Consider the following 26,693-nt stretch of genomic DNA (forward strand, 5'->3'; position numbering starts at 1 on the left):
GAAACTGTAAACATTGTTCTTTCCAACTGACAACTGAGTTCTTAATGTTTAATGACAGTTCACAAGCTAAGGGTCTCAAGGAAATCAAGAATTAGGCTGTAGGGTTATCAATGTACATTTTCCCCTTAACAGAGCTAACTTCTCAGTCATCAATCTTGTTTAAGCTCAAAGGAAAATTCAAACCAGGCTAAGATTATGCCTGACTGATCAACGGCTATCGATGCAGATGTTGGGTTAAATCTGTAGTTTAAAATATTAAATCGGGGATTTAAGTGGGTCAAAAAATCAACATTCTATCACGACATCATAATCCAAGTCATGCCCGAATCCTTATCTTTGTGTGGGTTGTTTTCTTTTTTCCGAGTGTGTGTTAGCTGTCTCCAGCTGTCGAATGGGCCTCAAAATGGAGCGTCCTTTGCCCAGGCTCCGCTCCTTGGACTCCAGTGTCAGCACGGAGTGCTCCACATTTTTGGTTATGGCCGCAGGGAGCGTAAAATATGACCGGTAATGAGAATGGGGTGTCCTGTCCGATGGAGCAGGAGCGTTGAGAGTTCGCACGGAGCGAATCCTTCGACTTTGACTTCGACTTCGAGTGTCACGTTTGCAACAAATGGCGCATGGCACGCAAAGGGCTAATGTAATTCGTGTATTTTACTTGATTTCATGTTACGTGCACAATCGGCCAAATTGCAAGGCATCGAACCACGGCTAAGTTGCCTTGAGTTGACTCCTCAGGCTGAGAGGCCCAAAACCAAAACCAAAAGCAAAACTGTAACTGTAACGCCGGGGTACTTTCATTTTTGGGTTGACACGACGGCCATGGCCAAGGATTGCAATTGGAAAGTGGCACCAAATTGGGCAACAGGCAAGGGGCGATGCATGTGGCAAGCAGCCGGAGTTCCCGATTCTGCAACTGGGATTGCAGGTTGGTTGGCTAGATGGCAGGATAGCAGGATAGCTGGATAGCAGGAGCACCGCGACGCATTTATTAGCATTTTTATGTGCACACTTTTTCGAGCACTTTTTGAACATTTCTGATTCGGCGAGGCGAGGGTTTTTAATTAAGTTTGAGAATAGAGAGGTGAGTGGGATGAGTTTGAAACTCTCCAGTTGAGATTGGGATTGGGATTGGGATTGGGACTGGGATTGGGCGTTGGGGAGTAGTCAGTCGCTAGATGGCAAAAACTTGTATAATTTTACTCGGCTCACTCTTTGTGGCCGCCTGTCTATAGTTGCCACTTTTGCTGCTACTCGTTGCTCGTTGTTGGCAAAAGTTGCATTCAAAATTGCAATTTTATATGCACAACGCTCACCAGCAACTTTGGAAACAATTTGTGACAGCCTTGAGGGATAATCGAGTGGCCCAGATTGAGGATGAAATCAATTTGATTGTCAAAGATGGTGCTGCCCACTTGATTAAGTAAATGCCTCGCCCGGTTGATTATCAATTTGTGGCAAAAAGAAAAGACAAAAAAAATGAACAACAAAGCATGATTTTTCCACTTGAAATTCATTTACTGTTCATTATTTAGTAATTGAATAATCTGCTTTCTATCATAAATTATAAAGCGTGCAGCATCGATTGCAGCGATAGAATTTCATTAATAAGCATGAAATGTAGTGAAATTTGTGTGTTATTTCTAATTCGGCGAAGGAACATTGCCCGAGGGAATTCCTCTCAATCAGTGTCAAAAGTTGTTTGATTCAGGTGGTATCTAAGTATCTCATTTCACCGAGTCAATGTAATCAAGCTGTAGCAACGTAAATGTGTGACGGTAACAACTATTCTCCAATTAACACATGTTTGCGAATGAAAAAAAGCGGAAAAACATCAACGTGGAAGGAAAGAAGAAAATTATTTTTTTTTTTTTTTTACATTTTATGCTCGCTTGGCTAAAAATTAATTTTATTTTGATGGCGTGAATTGGGGGGTGTGGTGGGGCACTCAGGAATTTCAAAATTAAGCAATCCGAGTAACCAGTAACGCCTGCCCCACCGCCCCTCAGCCTTTCCGTCTCTAATTGTTTTTTAAATACGTCTCAAATGCTCTCTATTTCAAGTCGAGAAATGAACAAAGCAACAAATGCAAAGCACAACTTCCACGACAGCCGGCGAATCATTGAAAGCGCCGCGTCTTTGCTTTTGCTTCAGTTTCTTGCTTTTGCTATGCTTTCGCCATGCTTTTGCCATGCTTTTTTGCCGCTTGCCTCGAAAATGGGGCGTGACAGAAATGAGCACATAAGTGTCATAATCACACACACAGCTACACATGCATTTGCTTACTTGAGCTAGAGATTTACCTTCAAGTGAGCAGCTCAGCTTTTTCACACTTTTACTTTCAGCAATACTCAGCAGCGGTGGGTGGGGGGTGAGGCAAGAGGCAAGAGGCAAGAGGCAAGAGAAGCGCCAACTCATTTAATTTGATGCCCCAAAAAGAACCCATCCACCCACGAAAGCCCATCTTCCAGCCAGCACCTTCTTCTCGCGAAGCCGTTGCCTAATTGTCGTCTATCTCTAGTCGACAGTCGTGGCCCATAACCTCCCACCTGCCACCCAGTTGCCACCACCCACCACCCACTTGCCACCACCCACTGCTGTTTGCTGTCTCAGCGCAAAATGTTGCTGCTCTAATTAGAATGAAACAATTTTCATTTCATTCTACATTTTCATGTTATCGTCGTTGGCATTGCCTTACTGCTCGCTTTTGCTACACGGATAAAAAGCAGCTCTCGGCGTTAATTTCGTATTTATAGGTCAAATTGAGATTTGCATTGTTTGTATCTTTTTAATCAGTAATTAATATCCAAGAAATATGTCTCAGTGCTCGAGCTGGCGAAATTGCATCCCAAACAAATGACGCCATAAAGCATTTTGACACTCGTACTTATGCTTAAATGTATTTTGTGGTGACTTTGTCTTAGATGCTTTATAAGTGCAAATAATAATAATAATGCCACAGAAATCACTTTGTTTTCGATATCAATTATTTAGGTGTCGCAAAGTATGCAACAAAGATTTTAAGTTTTCATTTCTTTTGCCACTGCATACTTTTTGACACTTGTTTTGCAAATAAGCGATGAAAAAGATCACAAAAGCCCAAGTGCCCAAAAGTATGCAGCACACATTATTTGTGTTATTTGGGGAATGTACTTCTATAAACGACGGTTTTTTTTGTATAGCATACTTTTTGGCACTTGTTTAGCAAAATTATGTGTAAGTTAAAGGAAAAGATCACAATAGCATATGGATTATTTCTTCCTGTGCACTTGTTGCCATACACTTAGCTGTCGCTTGCTTGGCCCAAAATAAATAATTTACGCCAGTGTTGCTACTTTCGCTGAGCCAAGCGAATCCCATAGAAATTATGCCAGGCAATGAGGAGTACGCTCCTCCCTTCCATTTTAATTTTAATCTACTCGCTCGCAACTACGCATATATATATATATATATAATATATATACATACATCTCTCTATCCGTATCCACAATAATGTATGGCAAAGATGCGGTGTCCTGATGTAATTCCGCCTCCTCGCCGGCTGAACTGCATCATATTGCAGCGGCAACAACCGCATAAAGACATTAAGCGCATTTAATTTGAAGTGGCAGGATGAATGGAAATTTGCAACGAGGCAAACCCAGCCCACCCCACCCACCAACCGAGCATATGACCTGCATTATATGTACGCTCATCCCAGATGGGCAAATGGCGGAGTCTGGGATCAGTGCCACCAAGTCCGGAGCGGATCCATCCAGTCAATCTCTCCACGCCCCCACCCTCCATTCCTCCCATACCGTATTGTGGCGGCTTCTGTCCTGGTGACTCAAAGCGGTTAGTCGAAAGCAACTACCAGCTGTTGACAGTTTTCGATTGGAGCAGTTGGAGGGTGTGATGAGTTGCTGTAGACGATAGTGATGGTGTGGATGGTGATGGTGTAGATGATAATGATGATGATGATGAGGCTGCCTGATAATATCATTTATGCTAAATGTGCGGGATTTGTTGGCTGAGTTAAGGATTATGAGTGGCGCAGGCAGATGGAAATGGAAATTAGATGCTTTCACGAGCCACACTCATCGCAATTTTATGGACCTTTTCGGTATGGCTAAAGAGCTTATGGGCCAAAATCTAACTGAAGGGTTTTCCGCTGCTGGCTAAAACCCAATTTAATGACCAAAAAACTGCTAGTAGCGTGCTTTTTTTTTTGTGGTATCAAGGTGCAATTTCAAGCGCATTAAATGATCAACAACTGCGGGTTCATTATTATTTTACACGCGCATAAAATGTTCCTTTAAATGCTATATTTTCGTTTTATTGCAGGGAGCATATTTCAGCGCTTTTACTGCATCTTGACATTAGGAAAGTTGTTGGCGTAGCTTTATTGCTTATAGGCCTTCAAAGATTATAGATGATTTTTTATTGGATTTAGCCACGCTGCAACACACTTTTTTATGGCACCCAGCTTCATTTTAGGTTTGCTACAATATAATATTCATGCGCCAAATTTATTGTTGGGAATTGCTATTATTCAATGCTAAATTGGCTTCATAAGTTGAAGATACACAGATAGTTGGCACCAATGAGTTACTTAATTTACGTACGCCCTCTTGTTAATTTCTCCAAGCCTTCAAGCAATTTCTATCTGTTGGCTCAACCGACCACTTGACCTTTCTTTTGAAAACTGTATGTGCATCCAAGTGCATTCCAGTTCATCCTCCGGGCGATTTACACTCTTTGTCGAATGCCAAGAGCAATATTGCATTGTTGATTGAGCCCGTGGCAGAGTTTACTTAACGGAGCAGCAGAAAGTAAGTTATCCAATGCATTATTAGCAGCTGCAAAGTGCGGACTGAGGAGCCCATAAAAGTGCAATTGAATGCAATTAGTTGCAATAAACGGATTTCACTTTATTCAGAGCATATCTCGTTTATTCATTCAACTGTTCGAGGGTCCCAAAGACCAGACACCACCAGTCGGTAGCTGCTCCTTGAAACACAATAGCCACTGGCCATTGATTTAGCTGCTTTGCTGTGATGTTTTGTGATGTTTTGCTCTGTTGTTGCAGCCGTTGAATAATCGCAAATAAATTGATTTGTTTTTGTTTGCCGCCTGCTCAATCATCCAAAGGCTTCCCGTTAAAGGAGCCGCCGCCCCACATCCCACATCCAACCTTGCCCCTTTGCGAATCGTTTCGAATCGAATCGAATCGCTTTGGAAATCAAGTGAAACTGCAACATCAGCAGCAAAACACAACTGCCAAGGCAAAAGGACATTGCAGTGCTGCTGGTGCATTTCATTTTTCAGGTCAGAGCTCTGAATGTTCATTAATTTTATCAGGCATCAGGGGGAAGGGGGGGTTCCAGCCAAGTCGTTGCCAAAATCGATGGAATTACAAAGAAATCGCTGCGATTGTCAGCGTCGGCAGCATTTGCACCAGTAACTATTCACCATCCACGGCGACCATCATCAGCGACATTAAAGACCGACTTGTGATTGTGCTGCCATGCTTCTCCACCTGCTCCTCCTCCTGCTCCTTCTCCTGCTCCTCCAACGCCCGCGGCACTCGTTTATATTTATGTTTGTGCATTGCTCAAAAAAAATAAGAAAAATCAAAAAAATAAAACGAAGAAAAATGTGGAAAAAGCAAATATAGAAATTGCATTCTGCATGCCACACCACCACCACCACCAGTCGCCACCTCTATTCCAGTGCCCCAGCTCAGTTCCCAACTGAATCTGAATCTGAATCTAAAAATGCAAATGCAAATGCCACTAACAACGACATCAATATTTCGGCGCCACTAGTGCAGTTGCAGTTGCAGTTGCAGTGCGCTCGCCTCACCTCCAACAAAATATTCAAATTTGGGTTTACCCCCAATGACGATTTGCCGTTTGTAGCAGCAAAACAATTTTTATCAATTTCGAAATTCATTTTCTGGAGATTTTTATGCATATTTCTAAGAAATATCGCATTTTATTCAGCCATTCATTCTGGCGCTCTTTACATTCGCTACATCACATTTTCAGCATTTGATATTCAGCCAGGATTAGGTCACAAAATCTACACTTGCAACTTGTTTATTGTTTGAATGAACATCGCTTGCCATTTGATTTTTCCATTGGTCAAATCAAATATTAAACGAAACTTTCGTTTGAAAAAGTGGTCAATCATTAGGGTGCGTAGGGTACGAAACTTTGCCGGATGCTCGACTGCAATTTAATTTTGTCGGCAATCATTTGGTACGGCTCCAGGCGATTCCCAAACCTTTCCGGAAAGTGGCAGCTTTCAGATGACCGGAACAGCTGCTTGTTAAAAGGTGGAGCGCACCAGTGGGCGGGGTGGGGTTTGGTGTGGGGGTACCACCCTTCATTAGCGAAGAGCGGTCCCAAAGTTAAATTACTTCTGATAATGAGCAGCTTCGATGGCGGGGAAGAGGGCCTCTGAATAATATCCGCCGAGGTGTTTGTCGACGGGTGAAGGGGTGGGGAGGGGGGATGGTTGTCAGAAGCATCGAGGAATCACCGGTGACATCACCATCCGCCATCAGTTCGGCGATGGCCAAAACAAAAATAAACGCTGGAGTCTGGCAATCGATGGGCGCGCTGAACCGACAAAGTTCAAATGACGAACGAAATCAGAATCTGGCGGCACCATCTTCCTCACTCCTTCCTTCCTTCCGGTATGCCACGCCCCTCACCGCCCCGCCTCGCCCCATTCCCGTGAGCCATAAAATTCGAAAGCGTTGGTAATTTAAAGTTTCGGGGCCAAAAAACTTTGCATTGATAATATATATATACGCACAGGTATATTACTAATTTGATTAAAACGCTGGGCAATGCGGAGGAAAACTTGGCGCTATCGTTTATTTTTTAAACTATATTAGAATGTTTTCTTGAGCACACAATGTAGGTTATAAAATAAAAAGGAATTCAAACAAATTTCTTTCAAAACCTTACCAGGGTGTTTAGAAGTATGCAACAATATTGTGATTTGCATACATTATGAAAATTGAGGACAAGAAAACTCCAAATCGGTTGTGCTCAGCGTATTCATTGGAATACGAGACGAAAACGTAACGAGTAGCGAAAGTAACGAGTTTAGGATTCTAATAGAGGGAAGGCTCAAATAATGAGAGCGAGAGAGCAAACTCATTTGCAATCTGAGTATGGTTCGTTCTCGATAGTATGCTGATCATGATTCAATCTTGACTACATGTAGATATCGAAGTTCTTAAATCGCTGAGAACGACTTCTTCTTCTACAGAACTTTCCAACTGATAAAAGAACGCCATTAATTGTTATAAAACACCAACATAAATAGAATGTATACTTCGTATCAGCGACTGGATGTGAAAGTACTTTATACATAAGTCATGCCGCCCGATTAAAGTGTTATTTCTTTATTTTCCCTGTTAATGAAAATGTCAGCAAGTCGGCCAATAACAATAAGTGCGCTTGTTGTTTTCTAGGCCAAATATGAAAAATAGGGTTATTTCCCCACGAAAGCCACTGCCGCTGACCAGTTGGCAACAATGGAATGGCGACGACGCCTTGGTTCTTGGGTCTTGGGTCCGACTGCCTTTTGTGTTAATAAACAAATAATCTACTTAAGTTCAACAATAAAACGGGCGAGGCAAACGAGAGACGAACGACAAATTCATAAAAAGGCAACGCAACGCAACGTAACGCACAGAAAACAGAAAAATGGGTGGCAGATAAAGGCCTGGAGAACATAAAAAAATTATTTCCGCTCAATTTATTTTCACGCAAAAAGCGGGGCGAGGCAAAAACACCCACAAAACAACACACACAAGCGACACACACACACACACAGCAAAAATATGCTAAGCAAAAGGCAAAAAGGCAAAAAGGCTTCCTTCCCTGTGGCAACAATCACCTTACCATTGTGCCTTGATTGATCGGATCGCTTTGGTGGGTCCCACTTGGCCGTCCGAGCTGCGTTAATGCCACTTTAATTGACGCTCATTAGGGAACAGCAGCGGTGGCAGCAACATTGCTGGCATTGGTGGCAGCAACATGAGCCAAAACGTCAGCAACAGTAACAGTGGCAAGTCCCCTCAAGGCCGTGCAACATGTTCCATGTTCGAGACGGAACGGAAAGCAGCCACCACCACCCACTGCCACCCACTTGGCGCTACTAATTAGGCGGGCCCTCAAACGCTGTCCTACATTCACGATTTTTGCTCTTGGCCAAGTCGAAATGGCTCCCGAGAGGTCGGCATTTACAAACAATTACCAGCTGGGGGTGTGTGTCACAAATGTCTCTTTTAGCCAAAAATCAAATGTGGCTCCCTTGTGATTGGTAAGAGATTTGAGCAAGGACCGAGAAAACCCATTTAGTGCCCCGCCCCCACTTATGTGCCATTCCCTTTGAAATGAAACGACCTTCCCCCTCAAATGATAGCCAAATTCGAACACTTTTGCCACTTTGTGCCAAGATAATGATGGACATAAGAAATTAAAAATGACTCGAGCTGAAATTAGGCACAAGTATGGCTTTCGTCACGCAAGTTTTTAAAGAATTTGGCAATATTATTAAGGGAAATATATTTAGGATGATTTTTAGCGAATAATAATAACTCAAAATATAACTATAAACGTTGTTCCGTTCTGTTTGGGAATTAAATTTGAATTTAAATCACTTTTTCCTTCAGCTGGTGCAGCTGAATACAAACTTTTAGTCAATATTGTTTTATCAGCTGAATGGACGCAGATATGCGATAATAAGTTCAATACATTTAAACCAAATGAATACAAACAGTTGTGCAAACCGAAATGGAGTAGACCGCGTTTTTTTCTTTTTTGGCGAATCAAGTATGTGACTGATTTGTTTTTGAAAATGATTATTTGCACAGGAACAAGTTGAACTTTTTTGTGTCAACAGAATGTTTTCAAATTCGGTTAGAAAGTTCAGATTGGCATATATGTACATATATATGCGTACATATGCGTTCATTTGCGATACTTGGCCAAAAACTAGCAATTCATTAGTCTTCCACTGTCCGAAAGGTAAACATTATGAGCCAACTTAATCAGCATGGGGCTCATGTGCGAGCTGGCCAACATGTGTGGCAAGAACCATTGTAGTTAGTTGCATGCACCAAATGTGTGCACTACTTTTTATGTGCATGTAATGACATCTGATGGAACTCTATGTACAACAAACTCCCAACATGAATGAAAAATCCAAAAAAATAATAGGGGTTTTGGCACTCAAAGTTCATTTTAGTTTCTGTGTGCTGTTTTATGCTGCCCGTAGAGTTGCGATTTAAGTTAAAGTTGAAATTTGTGGCACGAGGTGACAAGAAGCCAGAGCGAAACACAAACAATGTGCACCAGATTCGAATCATTTCGCACATTTTACCCAGCTGAAAAGTTGAACAGCATCGAAATGAGTTGGCCAAGTGCAGTAAATGTTGCACTGCTGCTCTTTGCATTTTGTTTGGCTTCGTGTGCGCAATAAACCGCTTGTGTTCAACATTCAGTCTTGATTTATGGCGGCGGGAAAAGCTTTGCACTTATCGAAAGTGTGTGTGCGATAAGCGGCTTTGTTCCTTATCAGCCGAATTCAATATTATCATTAACGGGGGTTCCGTGGCGATGGGCGGTGGCAAGAGGCGTGTTCGCTTCTCAAAATGACACGGCGGCATTCCGTCGACTTTATTTTTAGCCCTGTGACTCCAAGATAAGTTATCTGCGCGGAAAGGAGAGCACTTTGGAGCACTTTAAAGACTCTGATTTATGGCCCGCGATGGCAGTGCAGTGCATCGATGCTTCAATTTTGTGTAATATTTAACAACCGCACAGCACAACTCATTTAAATGCTCAAATTTAAGTGCCAACCAACTTCGAATGGCAGCGAGTAAGTTGAAAAAAAAAAAGAACGAGTAAGTTTCCAGTTGTGAGCTATGTATCTGCTTAACTCGGCGAAAGTCAAATTAAATGGGGTAACTAGCATAAGAGTACGCACTGCATTGTGAATACTCTAATGAGCATCTGTCAGCATCTTCAGGTGGTGACCCCGTCGCCTCCGGTCCACCTGTCCAACTGTCCACCTCCTGTCGCCCTCTGGTTAATCGTATTTTTATACTAGCTTATGTTGTATGTATGTTTACTAGCTATTGCCTGTGTTTAACTTTCTCTACTTGCGGCGTTGGTGAAAAAAGTGACTTAATCAGTACTTTTGCTCTTAGGGGAGTGAGTGCATTTTTCAAAATCATATGCGGCACGAAAGTGACCCCACCCTCGCGGAATTTTTAATCAGATTATTAGTGTTATTGTTGCGTTGCTCTATCATTTCAAATGAAATGTGTGTTGCACAGCGGCAAGCGCATGGGGCGAAACCGACCGTTCGCGTTCCCCTTAATATGCTAAATGAGCTTACAGAACCCAACAACTTTTCCGTGTGGCTGAGTGCTTAAAAGAAAAGTTAAGCATTATTTTTAGAAAGCAACCGTTGTTAAATACCCCCGGCAGTGCAACTTGCGTTCTCCGAGTGTATTTATGCACCAGGTAGCTTTCGGTGACCCGGTGAATCTAGCAGATAATGAGTTCCGGGCAAACTCGCATTAGCCCAGGCCGAGTGTGAGAGATATGGAGATGCTTTTTAAAAGTTTTCGAAAAGTCTTGCTCGGCGCTCTGTTTTCGGTGCTGCGTATATTCGTCTTGCTCGTCTGCTCCGCTCCAGTCATTTGCTTATTGTCAGTCGTCTGGTTCCCCTGGCAGCCACGAGCATCCGAGGGATTCCGGGTAATCCGGGGGAGTCTGCTGGAGCCGGGGGACATCCAGGGTAGATCCGGGGAATCACCCGTCTCTCGGCGAACGCCCACATAGCCATGTGAGCAATATTGTGCACTTAGAAGCATTTTGTCAGTCAACACAGCAGAAGCATAAGGAGCACTCAGTTGAAGGCGTGGCTGGGAGGTCGTGCAAGTGCGCTTGACATTTCTCTAGCGCACAGGGCTAAAATATGAAATGGAGGCAAAAAAAAAAAAATAGGGGGGGAAATAAAAAATATGAAACGAAACAAAACCAAGACCAGGAGAAAGGCGGCGGCGAGGGGCTTCGCAGTGGAAAGAACACACAAAAACTGAATTTTGTGCTTGGATTCGAGGCAGCACAGCAGCTGAAATAGCTGAAGAAACATCAGCAGGAACAGAACAGTACATAACATAAACATATACGCCAACAAGAATAACAATTGCAGCGACAAATATATTGCAACTGCAACTGCAACAACAGCGGCAGCAGCAGCAGCAGCAGGGCAACGGGCAAAGTATGAAAATGCTGGAAAGAAAGAAAAAACACTGACAAATGTCAACAAAGTTGATTTATTTTCCCTTACATTTATATATGATATGCAACATTTTCGAAAATGCAATTTATATGTTGCCCACGACAACGACAACAACAACGAAAACGACGTTTTCATAATGTCCTGTCCCCGTTTTGCTGCTCACCAATTTTCTATCAACCCATCAGAACATCAGCCCATCAGCCCATCAACCCATCAGCCCCACATCCCATCAAACCACGACCATCGTTAACCCGTTCACTTGTCACCTTCAGGAACTTGCTCCTTCGCCCTTCGACTTGCAGCAGCTAAACTATTCTTAACAAAATTATGACTTGGCAGTCCAATCGATATTCTATCCTGGCTGCCTCTCATCATGTGCAACGCACTGGGGCAGACGAGTGATGGGGTTTCTTTCAATTATATGTATATTAAGAGTAATACGAAATCAAATGGTACGATTAATGTTAGATATTCTGAGATATTTATGATCAGCACAATTCTTAAGCGAACGAAACATTTCAAGAAACTTAAATTAGCAAAACTATCGATGAAGATTCAAAACAACATCGATAGTTGTATCTTATCGATTATATTGCCAAAAAAGCAACTTGAAAACAGATTTTTGTATCACTTCTGTTAGTGCCAAATAAGTTCGTGATGCACAAATGCCCGTTGCGAGGGCATTTACAATTGGATTACATACTCAGGGGACCAAAAGCCCACTGTAGTGCGGCATTTCCCAGTTTCAATTTCAGTGCAATCCTCAATGATATCAGTGCTATCATGTTGGTTTTGTGTTTGCCGTCCTGCCGAAAGTTTACCATACGCTCAATGCGCCATGTTGCATTACAGTTGGCCAACTATGATGGGCCGCGCCCATTATACTCGGCCACGCCCCCAAATAACGTGGCCCATCGCCTTGACATAGAAACATGTGTTTGTGTTGCATTTTTTGTAAAGCATTTTGGCAAAATGCCATTATAATTATACATTGCACTAGCTGACTAACTGACTGAATGGCTGACTGTCTGTCTGTCTGTCTGTCTGACTGGCTGACTGGCTGGCTATATATGTTACGTATATGTATAATACGTATACGTATGGATGGAGTCAGTCTGGTATGTTTCACGCCACGAGTGCCGCCTGACAAAAACAGAGTTGCCCAAAAGCAGCAGCAGCAGGAACCGCAGCAACAACCACGGCAACAACCACACCAGGCACGAACAACAATCAACGATGGTTGTTTGCTGGTTGTTTGTTGTTGCCTGTTGTTGTTTGTTACTGTTTGTTGTCGCTGGCATTGTTCTTGTCGCTGTTTGGCGTTTGCATGGCAAATAAATCAAATTGTTTTTTAAATGGAATGGTGAAACGTGGGCTGGCACGAGTGTGAGTGCGAGTGCGAGGTAGCAGCAAAAAGCCAAACGAATCCGAATAAAACGAAAACGAAAAGAAAAACGTTTTCCAGATTTACCGCATCGCACTTCTTTGCTTTTTGATAGATAGATAGATATACATATATGCATACTTCTCCATTTTCTCCACCTGGTTTTTGTAATCAAAATTTTCGACCAGCGGAGGACTTTTTAAATCGCTTCAATCAATTTGAAAAGCAACGCACTCCAAGTGACGATGCTAGCCAAAGTTAATGACCTATTCAGAGATGGAAGGAGTGTCTCGTCACTGTGGCATCTGGTATGATGCATTTTTAGCATCAGCCATGCGAGACGCCTGCCCCATCCCATCCCATCCCATCGCATCCCATCCCATCCCATCCCACGCCGCTTTGTGTTATGCCACGTTCAACGTTCAACCCAGTGCCTTTCGCTCCTTTCGTCTGTTGCCTGTTTCAGCTGCTGATGCTGATGCTGTTGCCAACTGCAGTGAAAAGTGACAAGTGCTTGTCCGATATTTCGGCCCACAAAGGAGCTGGGTGAGCATGGGCATGGGCATGGCGATGGGGAAAGGAACTGGGTGGCTTGGAGATTGGAGAATGTGTCCCAGCGCCGGCGACAGTCAACAACAATCCTTCTACTTGCCGCTGCCGCTGCTGTTGATTCCGCCCCCCGGCGGGAATATGAATACCGAGCGATTCTCGACAATGGAATGGGAACACCGGGAGCGAAACAAAGATCTTTGGCATTAGCCAAGGACATACAGGACGACTTGCATTGTGGGACGATGATGGCGACCTGGCAGTGCGATGCGATAAGTCACAAAAAAGTGCCCAACGAGACGAACTTTTCGAGTGCTCACAATGGGGTACTCCTTTTACTTTGGAAGGGAGGACGGCGAAAGTCAACTCCGATGAAATTTGGCCAAACGAAGTGTGTTGTTGGCCAGCTCAACAAAGGCGGCCAGAGATATCGGTATTTGTGTGGACCAAGTTCTAATTGCTAGATGTGTACCTTTAAATTCAGAAATGCTATGGAAATTATGAGAGCAAAGAAGTAATTTTGGAATTTGGAAGTTTGGGTAGTGACGAAGCGCACCAGGAAAGGGTGCGAAGGAGATTATAACGAGTGCTACACAAATCGAAAGGATATAGCTATCACTAATCACTTGGCACAAACAATGCTATTGAATAGCTAATGTAATATAGTCTTTCGTCACAAAGTTAGAACGTTTGTATGTTGAAAGCGCAAACACTAGTAACGATTAATCTGCGTATGAGATTTTCGCTTGAGTTATTTTCCCACTTAGCGATTTTTGTTTCGGTGGCGAAATTAGTAATCCTTGACTTCGCCGACTTTCCATCGACCTATCTCAAATTCCGGTGTAATGAAAACGAGTAAATTAAACTCCACTTAATTTCCCGTGCTGTTAAGAAGTACAAGCTCTTTGAGCTATTTCCCGGATCATGTCTCCATCCATTAAATGCCGCCACATCCCGCACCCAGCGACCCTTACAACTCCAACTCCATTATCCTTCGACACCTCCGAACTCCCCGCCCGCTGAGACGAAATGCTTAATCGCACGCAAAACCACAGTAGCTATTAAAATTGTAGTGCCGTATACGTAAACGAGAAACGTGTATGGGTACAACGCGATTTACATTAATTTGATTTCGTTTATTATTTGGAACGTTACGTTGTATGGCCATGTGCCCATGTACCCATGTGCCCATGTGCCATGTATGTAGGTAGTGCCCGCCCCCGTTTTTCACATCCTAGAATCGCTGGCTGGCTGGTTGGTTGGTTGGTTGGTCCGTTCGTGAGGTTTGCACGTAACTTAAATGGGCGGTTTGGCCTGACTCGCTTGATTAAATCGCCGAAATGAATTTAGCTGGGAAAGAGTCCACAGCTGGACGATGGCGCCACTGAAACTTGTATAGAGCGCCGAGCTCCATTAAGCCCAAGTCAGATCCTAATCTATCCATAGTCGCCCCAAGTGAATTACGAACACACCCAGTGAGCTGGTAATACGCACTGCTGGGTTTAGGATTAATGGAAAAAAGCCGTTTTCGCTTTCATTTTATTTTATTTTTTTCACTTGTTCGCTGTCACAAACAAATCACAGAGGCAAGAAGGGATTTTCCGGCATTCTAACCAGCACAGTTACCAATGCACCAAAATAATTAGTTATGAAATAGGTTTGGACATTGCAAGTGGCTCGAATACTTAATCATGAGTGTCAGTTGTGATTGAGATTGCATTATTGCATACTATTATGCAGCTATGTAAATGAGTAGTTTCATAATTGTAGCACTAGCTTGTAATACTTTCAAGTGTGTTGATATCATTGCTTCTTTGCAAGATTGTATGCAGCAGCTTATGCCATAAACCAGCAGACAGGACTTGCGCAGTGCAAAGGTCCTGCTGAGATTCAATAGCGAAATCCGCTTGGTTTTAACGACTTACGTCGTTTCGCTCAAATAAGATAAACCGGGCGAAAAGCTCTTGGGGATTGGGGATTGGGGATTTGGCATCAAGCATTCCTCTTATCTGCTTGTTTTTTTTTCGCAGTTGTAGTCGGCGACTGCAACGCTAGATTTTTAATGTCCCGCACCAACGGAATGGAATGGTGGGAGCAAAAGTTAAATTTTATGTTCGAAATTTTTATTGCTTTTCATTTTTGTCATGCCCTTCCCAATCGCAAGTGTCCGACAACTAAAACAAGTTGGCGTTACTTTTACAGCGAGTATGGTCACCAGCACCGCCACCACCAGCATTTTCCTTTCCCTTTACCAGCCCACAAGATCCCGTGTCCGCCGATTCTTTTCCTTCCGGATGACGCTTTACACTAAAAGTAAACGTGTCGGAGGCACTGGCGAAATATCCATAAAATGAACCAAGTTAGCACGTGACCCTCTATAAACCCAAACGGACGAGTAGGATGCCAACTTACAACATTTACCAAGTTTGCTCGTTCTCAATGTTTGTCAGCCGTCGTGGGCTGAACACTTTCAGAAAACCAACATCGATTTTAGTACATTATTTTACAATTCAATTTGAAATTTGGCAAGTTCAATAATAAGGCAGTTTTAGGCAATTTTAAATTGAAATGCAAAATGTGATGTTGAAAGATGTGCGTAGTTATTAGATTTTATGTATGAATAATGGATTTACTTTCTGTTTCATACATTTTCTTCTTTCCACTTATAAAAATGGATTTGTAGTTTAAAAACTTAATTCCTCATCCCACTGTCTTGATGCAAGTCCAAATATGCAGTTGAAAATACTTTCGAGTGTAGGTTCTCGAATTTAGTGTAATAGTTGTTTGCAAAATCGCGCATGTTTTCAAGGAACTTTCTTTGTTTTTTATCTACCAATGTGGTAGAACTTCTTCACACCTTAAATGCGTATTTTTACTACTTCCAGAACTAAACGAGTATCCAAATATCACAAAATTCCCTCGAAAGTTCTGAGAATGCGTCCCTTTGTTGTCGAATGTATAAACTCGACGCACTCGTTCTGCTATTTTTGCTTGGAGTGTACGAAATAAATCAGTTCACCGCAGCATTTCTCCGCCTCTTCAAAATACATTAAAATTCCGCGGCTACGCTCACGAAATCAATTTATGCCAGACCAGAGGAATCATATACAAACCAAAGGCAAAGCCTCAAAAACCGACCCAAGTCTCCAATGAATACGTTCTTAAATGGCATCATAATTAATAGCACTTAATATCAATTAATTATTTGCAATGCGTGACAGGTGAGAGCTGGCATTTGCTTTTGCTATGCTTTTGCTATGCTTTGCTATGCTTTTGCTTTGCTTTGGCTGAGAGGCCGAAAAGCGAAAAACTTCGCATCGACAGCTGTCCCTTCCGCGTAATAAAGCCGACACGCCCCCAGGATAAGGCTTACCATTACCCAGAACACCCCCTTCATCACGGGGGCGTAGGAAAAATGTGTAATAACAACATCATCCTCTCAGCCTAAGTCTCCATCTCATCCTGCTTCTCCTCCTTCTCCTCCTCCTCCTGCACTACTACCAGCTCCATCTCATTCTCAGCCTCTCCAGCCGCGGGGCCCATTCGAAATTCTCCATCAACAAGGCCGGCAGCTAGGAGGTTTTGACACCAGACGCCAGACGACCGCCCAGTCGAGTGGCGATGAAGAGGGGCGGCACGTCGCACGACAGAAGAGGCCATCAAGTGTTTTAATTAGCCCACCCAGACCATAGACCATCTCATACCATCCACTCCATAGACCAGATGCCTTTCCGTGCCCCTGTTTCTGTTCCTGTTCCTGTTTCTGTTTCTGCTTCTGCTTCTGCTTCTGTTTCTATGCCTCCTCTGCCTCTCAGCCATGGCCAGCGAAGACCGACACCGCCTGTCGGTAATTTATGTTTTATTTATGCAAAGATATTGCGGTCCGGCTCGGTCCGTTCCGTTCTTGCCCTGTCCTGTCCTGTCCTGGCCGCCTCGTTTCGTTCCGTTCCGTTCACTTCCGTTCCGCGCTCCTCGACTCTGGCAGATGTGAAATGTGAAGTGAAGTTCAGTACTATATTTGTTCGGGCGGCGTGGGCTGGGCCCCGCGTTGGGCGCCAAATTTCGCTGGGCTACGCGTTAATATGCAACATTGTTTAACTGATTGCAGTGGCCGGCGTCTAACGAACCCGTTAGCGGTTTTGCCCCGTCGGATCTGGGAGTTTTCGGTTTTGAGGCGGGTTAAATTATCAGGGTGCTTCTAGCGGCCATTCCACGCTCGCTCTCCCCACAGCAACGGGAATAATGCCGATATTATAAAGTGGCTAATGTTCGAGGCTTCCGCGTTCGTTGGAGCGGAACCCTAGAAAATGGTTTTTACTGACCCCAGACGAGAAACAGCGACCAGGACGTCGAAAGTGGCCAAATATATAGGGTTACATAGAAAAGTGATTATGTTAATTCATAAATCCATAGACGTAGTTAGTCGTAACACTCAATACTTATGCTAAGATAATGCGTACCAATAACAACTGTATTCCATATACCGCGGTTTGAAAGCTTGAGTTCTTGAGTTCTTGAGTTCCTAAGTGGGTACACACATTATATTATAGTTCTTGAAAGGATTTGTGCTATGTGCATGTGAAACCTGTAATAATGCGAAATTGATTGATTGACATAACCGCCAGCAAGAGCAAAAAAAAAGAAATCCACCTTTGGCCATAAATCAACATGACCTGCAGAATTTCGCTACCTTTGAAGGTTTCACAACAATTTAAATGGCCACTTACTTTGTGCTTGACAAACAGCTTGTTGAGGTGGCAGTGCCTTTAAGTTGCAACTTTAATTGCCTGCAATTCCGCCGAAAAAGGGCACACAAATAAATTTTGTTAGCTGCCGGGAAATTTGCACAGCTCTCAAACTGTGAGCCGATTTCCTCAAAAGTTCAGTCCGGGAAGAAACCCTACAGCATTTCGCTTCCGTATCCCTTCCCTTTTCCCCCCGCATGATGCAGTTTATTATAGTCGTTTTTTGCATCATTCCCCCATGCAAACATTGCAATTTAAAATACTTATTTCTAATCCCAACGCTAGTAGTAGTTTATTAATTTTTTGCTTTTAATATGTTCTCGTCTTGCAGCCAAAGTTGCTAAGCTTAAAGTAGGCAGTTTCGGATATTTACTAAAATAATTATCCCAACTTGTAAATTAAGCAAATGAGTATACTTAGAAAGTTATTCGATTAAATTTTCAACATGTATACACAATGTATATTAAGCAAGTACTTAATTAAATAACTTGCAAGATCAAAATATGTGATTTAATGATGCCTTGGCAACAGAAACGTTCTTTGATCACATTTCCACTGGGCGGGATTCCCCATTAGAGGGCACTTGGAATCACTCATTCCGTTTCCACCTGCCCCTTGCCCCTTTGGCACAACTTCCGCTTAAGTGCAATGTTGCATTTTTTGCCAACACCTGTTATTTTTGTTTTGATGCATTACAAATTTCGTGGCAGGCACTTGGCGACGAGTCGCGACGATGATGTCGTTTCGTTGCTTCGATGGCGACACCCAGCCAAGCCAATTGCATCCTGAATTCCTCCCTACTGAATTTCCACCACCTTGTCCACCTTCTCCTCCTCCTACTCCTCCTCGCTGCCATCATCTTCAACTCAGGTTGTCAAGCGACCCGGCGGCAAAGTAGACGGAAAGACGGCGAAGGACAATGTTTGTGCTAACCACCTAGCCAACACACCACCTACCACCCACCGCCCATCGCCCAACTGCCTCCCCGCACAAAAAGCGCCCGTAATTGCTTATGCAAATTTTCGCTGCAGTTTTCAGCGCCATGTACCATGTACCTTTAATTCGCAGCCCAGACCCAAAGCCAAACTCAAACCCAAGCCCAAACCCGAACCCAAAGCCAAAGCCATAGCCATAGCCAAACCCCCACGGGAAAGGTGGGAAGTGAAGTGAAGTGAAGTGAAGCTCGATGTGCCAGGAGACGTCCCCTTCGTCCAGGCCCGACGAAGTTCGCCCTCCCCAGCCAGGATGGGATGGCCAGGATACCGCCGGCTGCATCTGATTCCCTGACTCCTGGCAGAAGGCACTTTAACGCGGTTTGCAAATTGTGTGGCTGGCAAAGCAACCGCAGTTCAGCACGCAGATGGAGCAATCTTTGGCCCGAGATTGTAGCCCGCTAATATGATGGGCTTAAAGTGCGGCAAACGTTTTCATATCAATATTAAAGTGGTCTGGAAAAGTTGCATAAAAGCACGAACGTTTTTAACTATCCAGCTGGAAAGTTGATAACGAATTCTTGACTCCAGAGCCAATCATACGATGTGTATTGCAAGCAATAGTCGCTAGTATTCATAACTAAAATTTTCAAGTCACTCGAACCTTCTGTGCTCTATGTGTGGACGAACCATTGTGCCCGACGATGATCCTCCAGCTGCTCCGACTTTCCCTCCCTCCCCCCAAAACGATGAGCCGAACCCTCGCCTCATAATGAACTGAATGTTTATTCGATAACCGAGTTCCATTGAATTAATATCGTATCGGGCGAATCGAGTGTGCCGGCGTGCAAGAGGGTAGGATGCGGATAGGATGGGATGTGAGCCGGAAGAAGGGGGTTGCTTTTTGGCGATACCACCGCAATCGCGGACCCCTGTTGCTGTTTCTATGCTATTGCTCTATGGCTATTGATGTTCCTGTTTCTGTCCCCGTTCGCGTAGCACGTTGCACGTTGCACGTTGCCAGGACAGCTGTCGTCGTGACAATGCAGTGGCTTCTACTCTCGCTCTAGCTGTTGCTGTTGCTATTGTTGTTGTTGCTGTTGCATTTGCAGCTGCAGCTGTCGCAGCACCCTCGTCTCTGCCCTCTGCCCTCTGCCCTCTGCCCGCTCGTCCTTCGTCCTTGCATTCGCTCGCCTCCTGTTTGCCATTTTAGCGCTGAAATAAATCCATCGTCAGTCCAGCAACAGAAACACTCACACTCGCACACGTCGGACAACCGGAATCGCTGGCTGCACTGCACAGCTATAGCTGGCACATCGAAAACACCCGGAGAGCACCAGGTACGGATGGCAACATGGACTATTACGGGGCATTACGGGGTATCACGGCGGTAACCCCCTAATCAGCATGGAGCCCAAGCACTCGGCCAACCCGGTTTCCCAGGAGCACCACTTAATTGGCTGCGCCTGTCAATCAGCATCGCTCGCTCCTCGTCTCCTCGCGTCCTCGCGTGCTGTAAGACTAGTGTGCATTCGGTTACGGATTGAATAGATGGTTTCATTGCTTTCGTGGATGCGAGGGAAGCGGATATATACGGATTTGGGGATACCATGGGGGGATATCGGGATATGATGGGTGGCACGCTCGATTAGGCACCTAATGGGCGACCACCAACAGTTGATCGCCGCCAACACATTCCAGCGCCATGAGCTTTCCATTTCAGGGCGCCCTTTGTGCTACGCCCAATTCGACTGCGCGACACTTGGCTCAATCGTGAAGGGGCTAATTAGAATTAAATTTTGGCATCCTGTAAACTCAGTGACTTAATCTCTTTGTTCTGTTGCATCTTGCAGGGTGTCCTCGTTTGCCCAAATCGTCATGGTCCTTCAAGCCAAGAGCATAAACATTGAACAAAGCACGTGAATTGCGAAAGGACGAAGGAACTAATTGCACAAAACAAGCCTGGTAAGTTTCAGTGGATTCAAATTGTATTTAGTTAATAAAACAACTAAATAGGTGTGCTAATTAACTTTAAATTAGGTTAGTTGGTGGACTCCACTCCAAATATTTGTATTGCCGGTGGGCAAAAAAAACACAAAAATCCCCCCACCTGTTACACACGATTTCGACGAACTTTTCAAATAATTTTCAATCACTTCTATTGCCTTAAAATGAAACCTTGTGTTTGGCCCCAAAGTGAATGTGAGTTGTCACGATTTCGCAATTTACAATAATGGATATTAAAACAGATATAGAATATGTACTTTTGCCACCCCACACGGTACACATGGCAGCCATTAGGAGGTGCTCCTCAAATTAGCAATCATTCATTATGGTTATGGCCCCGGCAATAAGTTTGAAATTTATATGGCTCCCCAAAGATGTTGGCTGCACAAGTTGGCAGGACTTGTTTATTTCGAAACTTTCAAATAGTTTGCAATTGGCGAGATAATGGATTTACTACTTGCGTGTGCCGAATCCGATTGCGTTTTCGCTTTCGTTTCGCTTATCGCACAATCGAGTTTTTGAACTCTTGATAAATCGATTGGCGATAGTAAGTTCATAATTTATTTGATGCATGTGATGCATGTGAGGCGTGTGTGGCATGTGTGGCATGTGTGGCATGTGTGGCATATGCGGCGTGGCACGTGGGCCACATTGGATATTGCGAGTATTGGGCTATTGGAAAACGCAGTGCGTTGGTGTAATTGAGCATTTTTATGGTCGCTTGACAGATAATTGTGGCCCAGGGGGCGGACATTGGGATTGGTTGTTAATTTACTTGTCACGCACGTGCCGCTCCCATTGTCCAAGAGACTAACTTATCTTAATGGCTATGACTATGTGTGTTTGTGTGTGTGAATGCAAAAGTATAACTGTGTACCATGCCCCACGGCCCGGATGCGTCCTCTATCCCACGGAATCTCGATCCCATTTGTGGCATACAAATCCAATGATGTCTCCTCCTCACCCGCTTATCCGCCTCTTCCGTTGGCTGTAGTAACAATAGTGGCAATGCAACTGCGGCATAATGCTGCATATGCATATCGGGCTATATGAAAAATAAAATATATTTAGCGAAAGCACTCGACTAACTGTTACCCATTGCTCAGTGGAAGGGAATGCGAGCGAGAACTTGACATGCATACGGACGGACACGCTTACGGACAAACGGACATGACGAGATCCGGCTCAGGATATATGTGATATACATTATAGGTTACAAAAACCTATTCCATAGCTTTCAACGATCCTAATATACCCTTTCAGTCCAACGACCAACGGGTATAAATTTATGTACATTCAACTGGATGGCAACGAGTTTTTGTTTTCACAAAACTCTAAATGAAAAGAGACTGTGCAAAAGATATAATTATTAATTTTCCAGTTCTACCCAATGCCTAATCTTGTAGCTCTTGAAAGCAGAAAAGTGTAAACTTCAGACGAACACAGCAAGAAAAAATAATTAAAATGCCTGTAAAGATGTCAAAACAGCATTTAATTGTGTTTCTCACTAAAATTTGTGTTGGTTGCTGTTTTGCGCCATTGGGTTAACCCCTTTGCAACTTTTGTTGCCCAGTCCAAGTAAGCAATAATGAATTTATGCGCAACAAAAGTAAATGAAAAGCAACTGCACGGCCTTATTCGCAGAGAAATTGGGAGCACAGGACTGAAAACGAAAAGGAAGCTGGCAAAACCCGCAATGAAGGCCAACAGGTCAAGCCGGAAAAACAAGAGCACGGGCACGGGCACGAGCACGAGATCATCTTCTGCCACTTACTCGCTCCGAAACAAATGGCAAACAGGTGTAAAAATGGTTAAGAGAAAAGTAAATGGGGAAAATGTGTTTCGACATGGAAGAAGTGGAAAGCGAGTGACCCAAGGGCCAAGTCCACCGCACTCCGACCTGCGACCTGCGGCCTAAAATTATTAAATTCCGAAACGGCGATTAAAAAGTACAACGAAGGGGTGCCAGGCCTTGTATAGAATATGACAGGGCGAAAAGCGCCCAGCTCCTCCTCATCTTCCACCTTCCACCTTCTTTGCATCGTCGCTGGGCTGACAAATCCAGCGCACAGATGGGGCTGGGGAGCAAAAAAAAAAAAAAATAGAATGGCGAATGGGGAAAAACACTGGGGCTCGGGGACCAAAAATAACAAAAGCCTCAAAAGCCATTGAAAAACGGTTGCCCAGGCCAGACCGGCGGTCTTGACCGTTCACTTCTATGCACACAGGCCACGTCCAACATGCTACAGCGTAGTACCTTCTACTACCTACAGACCACATCCATCCCACATGGCCACCACGTCCTGGTTGGTCCCCTGAGCTCATGTCAGCGTGGGCCTCTTTTTCGGCTCGGGTTGAACCGATAAGCCTGCAAATGTTACAACTGATTGTGCCGCCTGTATTTTGGGGACACTGAAAGTGGAAGTTGAAATGTGGGAATCACGGGGAGTTTAGGGAGCGGATGTGGCACAACAGCGCGCCAAACGGGCCAAAATGCTTCATTTATACCCAAATCTAAGTCTCCGGAGTCATAAAGAGTGCGAGATTCAGAGATTCAGCTACGTTCGACTTTTTAAAGTATTTCTTTATTGACTACTGCTAATACTGTACTGTGCTGCCAAAAGCCCCGAAGATCTGGGCGCGATACAAAGGAATCAAATTGGTTCTGACATCGCATTGGGCATTCAACAGATACGGATACTAGCATTTTGTTGGGAGCGACATGAAGGTTTCGCAAGTCAAATGTCGATTCACATTACTGTCCCCTCGTTTTGTGTTCTGCTTTTTCTTCGAAGCCTATTTTTATTTCCATTGTGTGATACAGTTTTTGCCTTTTTTGTTATTATTTTTTATTTATTTTTTTTTTTTGGGCGTATTCAACCTGTCACAGATTTCCAATGCTGCTTTTGAATAATTTGAAATGTATTCCCTGGTGTTATTAAGTGAGCGAACTTTGGCCAAATGCTGGTCAAGTAGCGGCTTTGGATACACAGAAGAGTCAATTTTACAGATGCACATGCCCGATTCACATGGAAATGGAAATGGAAGCAATCCGGAATCATCAGTCCAGAATGCTCGCTAACTCAGTTTGGCATGTCGTTATTTAGGTGATGTGCTACATGCTTCTTATTCTAACATATTATCGGGAATGTAAGCGGGAAAAGCTTCACAGCTCCTTGTGCACCAGCAGCCAAATTGGGCGCCCGATCTGGGGAAACAAACTGAATTAAATCGTGTGAATCTCTGGGTTGCTGCTGCTCCTCCTCCTGATCCTCCTGCTCCTCCTCCTCTTCCTGGACTTGGAAACTTGTGTGCTTGCATGCTATACGATACTAGACTGCATCTATTCGTGTGGCAGAAAGGCGCAGAACTGGAGACAGGTGTCCTGGTTGAGTGCACACCCATATCCACATCCACATCCACTGACGTTGCCTTTGCTGCGTGGACAAGAAGCGTGCTTCCTGTGCGGCGAATGCAGCTGCAAATGCAACTGCTGTGCTGTCAGCTAGAAAACTACAACGCGACTCCTCCTCGACTCGGTGAAGGAACCGGTGCTCCTTTGGCTCCTCTGCTTGCTCGACCAAATTCAACCATAAATATGCAATCGAATCAGCTCCTTCGGGCTTCTAAATACTTTATAAGCAATTCGCAATAAAAATAAATATATTATTGTACGCGTAAAGCGTTGGCTAAAAGCAATCTCGATCGGCAGCGAAAAACTTAAACATCAACGAGCTTGTTTTATATACTATATATATTTTAAAGGAAATGCCTTCGAAATGCCTTTGCAGAAGGTTAAGCCTTTCAGGCAATCCACGTGACGTTTGAAACTTTTTATTTCATTTTAAATAATAAAATAGGCATTACATGCTGAGTGATTTGATGGATACAACAAATTATGTTGCATTTGCGCAACTTTTGTTCGAATCAAACATTTATGGTAATTTTATAAAAAAAAAAGAAAAAGTTATATTGATATTGACAATGCCAACTTTTCTACCAACGAAAAAAAACCTGTGTGGTGAGGGGGGAGACAACAGATTTTCGCGATTTTTGAGAGGCGGAAAATGGGGAAAAGCGGGAAAAAAGGTGGGGGCGGAAAAGCGGTATAGGCGTTGCCAGAATTTTCCGCGTGGGCAAATCTAGTATCTGGTACTCTGGTACTCCATGTACTCCGTGTGCTCGGTGTGCTCCGTGTATCCCAGTCAAAACGCCTAAAGAGCTGCGTTTTGGTGAGGCGAAGGAGGCGGGAAAATGCGTAAGCAGAAAAGTTTGCAGCGCACAAATGGATTTCCCGAAACAGTTTTGGGGTACATAAATCTAAATGAGCTTAGTGTGTGTAACGTCGCTGGCAAAAAGAGATTTATTGTTTGATTCTGCAGCCGCCACGCCCCCAAGACCACCCAGTTCCCCACTTTCCACGCCCCCACCACCGCCCAATCATTTTTGCACCTATATTCCAGCCGGGCCTGCGGGCATTGGGCGAACCAAATCTTTATGGATTTCGCCATGTAGTTGGATTGACATCCTCTCTGGATGGGAAAAGCTGGCAAGCGGGGGATTTGGGTAACGAATCCATTCCCTGCTCTGGGCGATAATCTCGGGGGATTTTGGTAACCACTGCTAAATTATTGCTGAAATAGTATCAAAGATGGTATAATAAATGCATTGATAAACTAAAAACTAATCCGATTTGGCCAGATATTCGATACTGCACACAGAATGTACGGTGCTTAATTTTAAGTATTTATATTGAAAGCAAACAAAAACAAAAACATGGAAAACGGATCCACCAATTTTCGTGGCAACACAAATAGTAAAGGAAAATCAAGCAGCCCGCAGTGTGAATTGCACACAAATGATTCATCCGCACAATAAAGTTTCGAACTAATAGAGCAATTTTGGGGAGTTTCGATTTCAGAACACACACACACCCCCTCTCCCCCCCCCCCCTTCCCCCCCCCCCCCCCTTCCACGACCATCGGAAAATATTTGATATATTTAGATGCCGTGCAGCCCCAACTAAATAGCAGTTTTTTACACTCCCCAGGGTGCGGCAGATTTAAAAACAGATATAGAATTTCCCGGCCACGAAACGGGAAATTCCCTTGCCATTAGGAGCTGTCTTGTTTAAAAATTTTCCATATATATATATATATATTTATACGCATGTAACAGGTATACTGCTCAAACCTAAAAGCTTTTCATCCCGTGCAGCAAAAATTTGTAGCTAATTCGTTTTCTTCTCTTGCAGATTGCCAGGTTTTTTATTAAATGGGTAAGTCATCATCTTATTCGAAGGGAAGTTAACTTGAAACCGGAAATGGAAACTCTGTTGCAGTGTTGTAGTTCGTTGTAATAAAGCAGCCACAATTGCAGTCAAATGCAATTATCTGCAAAACCAACGAACTCATAAAACTTTTGCGGATCGTTAGATGCCACTTTGCCCAGTCGATTTGATTAATGTTTCTGGGCCAATTTGCCATTGCATTCTGCACTTATTTCGCTTGCTTGCCCCACCGCCACCGCCACATGCCACGTGCCACATGCCACATACCCCTTTCCAGTGGCAAGTGGCCCACATTGGCAGCAATTCTTTGTTGTTTTTTTTTAGCTCATTACCGCCCACTTTCTACGCCACACGTACTTTGCCGGCGTATTATTCGTCTTTGGAGTTCCACGGAAAATAATTAACATGTCAGTTCGGTTTGCTCGTAAAACTTTTGCACACACCCTCGCACACACACACACACAATGGCA

At 43.9% G+C, this 26,693-nt stretch overlaps 1 protein-coding gene across 3 annotated transcripts in view; it reads left to right on the forward strand.

Annotated features, from left to right (window-relative positions):
- The window catches only part of LOC6614987, a 106,768-nt gene that overhangs the window by 56,999 nt on the left and 23,076 nt on the right, over positions 1-26,693 (forward strand). For 2 of the 3 annotated variants that reach the window (XM_032725525.1, XM_032725527.1), the window contains exons 3-4: positions 20,780-20,891; positions 26,188-26,211. The gene's annotated coding sequence lies outside the window, so the exon portion shown is untranslated. The remainder of the gene's footprint in view (positions 1-20,779; positions 20,892-26,187; positions 26,212-26,693) is intronic. The other variant, XM_032725526.1, reaches the window with a different exon arrangement.

This window comes from Drosophila sechellia, chromosome X, assembly GCF_004382195.2.
Source record: "Drosophila sechellia strain sech25 chromosome X, ASM438219v1, whole genome shotgun sequence".
Classification (NCBI taxonomy): domain Eukaryota; kingdom Metazoa; phylum Arthropoda; class Insecta; order Diptera; family Drosophilidae; genus Drosophila; species Drosophila sechellia.